Genomic DNA, 3,215 nt, shown 5'->3' with positions numbered 1-3,215 from the left:
CGCTCTACCTCCCTGCAGACCTCCCTCCATCCTGAGTCACCGACCCTATGTGTGGGGGGGGGGGAGGTGCGGGGGGGGAGGGGGGAATGTTATGTAACTTTCTTAAAGCTGTGTCCTCACAGCTCCATCAAAAGCTGCAGGTTGTCTGACATACCACTCTTCCAGAATTACATGATACTTTATTCAAGTTTTATCTTCCCTCGTTGTGCAGCCAACTATGCAACTCCTTAATTCCTGTTCCTTCTACAGATTCCATACCAGGGAGTGTAATGGGTTAAATGTTCATACCAGAAGAAATTTCTGGTAGCTTTCAAACTAAAACATGTCAGAATGTCTCCTATTCTCTCCTTACTTTTCTACTTTGCTTGTGTCCTCTTCCCTCTCAATGTCCACTGTTTGTCCTGTACCTTCTCTCCCAACACCTCAAAACGTGGAACTCCTACCCTCCCTCAATCCTGTCATGTAATGCATGTTCACAGGTTTGTAGACCTGTTGAATTGTGAGTGGCTTAGCCAGTCACGTGATGTTCACAAGACCCAACAATCTTGAATTGCATTTCAATGACTCAAAATGGCTTTCCACAAGCTCTGTTTGTCAGTTCAACACTGTTCAGTACTCACACAAATAAAGATGGTACTACCAGATTCTCATTCGGGAAGCAAGCTGCCGGTATATCTTCTTGCTGTGCTCCACTTGCATTTGCCTTCTCCTAAAAGGAAATTCCACCAAAATTTCTTCATGAAGAAACTCCCATCCTCATCACCATTTTGTAATGTATTTGCTTCATGGGTTCTTTGCTTAGGAATTCATAGCAACACATTGCTATTAAGAACCAGTTGGTTTATTAACAAAGGTTTAACAATTACACTACACATTACCAGTTCATCCATTAGGCTCACAAACGCATACCTCATTGTGGATCCCCTGAACCCAACTGGCTGGGGTTTTATTGAATCTTGTCAACATCATGTAACTGGCTAAATCACTCACAATTCAATAGCTCCACAACTATTATAAAGTAGAACTTTAAATCAAGCGCCCCCTTATTAAAGGGACTTTGGAACTGACAAATTAATAAATAAAACTTTTGAAAAACTACAGTCAAATTAAAATTTGGTTGCCGGGGGTGAAGATGCATCCTACTCCCTCCGGTGCCCACCTCTCGCAGAAGGCCGCAAGCGTACCGGTGGACACCGCGTGCTCCATCTCCAGGGCCACCCTGGTGCGAATGTAGCCGTGGTAGAGGCAGGCAGTGGGGCAGAAAGACCCCCTCGACTGCCCTCTGCCTACACCGGTTAATGGCCACCTTGGCCATGCCCAAGAGCAGCTCTACGAGGAGGCCCTCCGACCTGCCCGCTCCCCTCCGCACAGGCTGCCCAAAGATCAGGAGTGTGGGACTGCATTGCAGCCAAAAATTGAGGAGCAGCCCCGTCAAATAATGGAAGAGGGGCTGCAACCTCGCACACTCAATAAAAACATGGAACATGGACTCATCCAGACTGCAAAAATTGCAGGCAGCCCGGAAGTCTGTGAACCGATTAAAAAACTTATTGCACGGGACTGCCCCTTGCAACACCTTACAGGCCAAATCCCCAATAAATAAAGGGGAGGACTCCCGCATAGAGAGCCCTCCATTGGGGACTCCTGCCTCCTCCGGACGGCATGATAGTGCACTATGGAGTGTCCGGACGGCAGACGAGGATGGCAAAGTGGAGAGTGTGCAAGAGCAGCCCACACAGGAACCCCTCCGCGCAGAACTGAAAAGCACAGAGGGGATTTCCCGAAGGCGGCTCAAGTTGTGAGGCGCCGGCTCCCGAGGGAGGTTTCGGGCTTGGCGCCAATGAGGAATTCTGTCCGGACGGGGGTCAGTTTGGACGGGATCGGCCCACGTGCTTGAGCCTCCTCGACGCACCGAGTGGAGTCAGGGCCCAGTGCTGTTTTTTGCGACTCGATGGCATTGGCCGCGAGCCGGACATTGGCCCAGGATGGGTGCCGTGCCGGGCAACCGCTCTACAAACATGTGAGCATACTCACAGGTGCATACATTACACCTTATATTATCATTCGTTGGTGGGATGTGGGACATGTCCATAGTTTCCCTGAGAAGGTCGTTGGGACTCTCCCTTGAACCACTGCAGTCCTTGCACTGATGGGCCACCAACAATGGCATTAGGTCTGGAATTCCACGATAAATGGCTCTTCCAGTGACAATGCAGAAGCTTTTAAACCACAAACTAGCCCTCATCTATCCATTCCCTCGCGATTTACCTCATCTTCCGGCCTGCTGTTTTGAATCTTGCTGGTCTGACAGTCACTGGACTTCATAAAAAACATATAACATTCAACCTGCATCAAAGTCCTACAGAGCTCAGCAAAGACCTTTATAAAGCATTATCTTTAAATTTGTCAAATATTTATTCGAGGAAGACCTTTCTGCTTCTATAGCTTTTAAAGGCTAGTCATGGTAAAGAATTTCCATCTTCATACAAAGGTATTTGGCAAGCTGTATGTTTATGTAGAATCACATGATGTAATTATATCACTCTCATTGGCTTGCTCACACGTGATATCATCAGAAGAAAATAACACAGTACTCTTTTTGCTCATCCCCTTCCCAAAAAAGGACAGTGCCCCTTTAAGACCTTCCAGCAAACAACACTGACTGGTTAAAGTGTACAAACCTTTTCATATAGTCTTGGAGTTGTGATGACATCAAACCATAGAAGCATAGAATGATGCAGCACAGAAGAAGGCCATTCGGCCCATCGTGCCTGTGCCGGCTCTTTCCCCAGCTAGCCAATGAATCCCACTCCCCCGCTCTTTCCCCAGAGCCCTATTATTTGTTTTCCCTTCAAGTATTTACCCAATTCTCTTTTGAATGTTACTATTGAACCTGCTTCCACCACCCTTTCAGGCCGTGTGTTCCAGATCACAACAACTCGCTGTGCAAAAAATGTTTTCCTCATGTCGCCTCTGGTCCTTTTACCTTAAATCTGTGTCCTCTGGTTATCGACCCTTCTGCCACTGGAGACAGTTTCTCCCTGCACCTGAGATGATCCGTTGCTCCATGCCCACAACCCCAAGGCATTTTCTGCCCCATATACTTTTCCAAGTGAACTCCGAATATGGTCATTTTGATCCTTCAGTTGCCGTCTCTGGGGGTTTGTTCCTGCCGCGATGAAGTGCGAGAATCAGGAAAGGGTGGGTGTGGCATG

The sequence above is a fragment of the Pristiophorus japonicus genome, chromosome 16 (genome assembly GCF_044704955.1).
Source record: "Pristiophorus japonicus isolate sPriJap1 chromosome 16, sPriJap1.hap1, whole genome shotgun sequence".
Classification (NCBI taxonomy): Eukaryota; Metazoa; Chordata; class Chondrichthyes; family Pristiophoridae; genus Pristiophorus; species Pristiophorus japonicus.
This window is presented reverse-complemented; position numbering follows the sequence as displayed.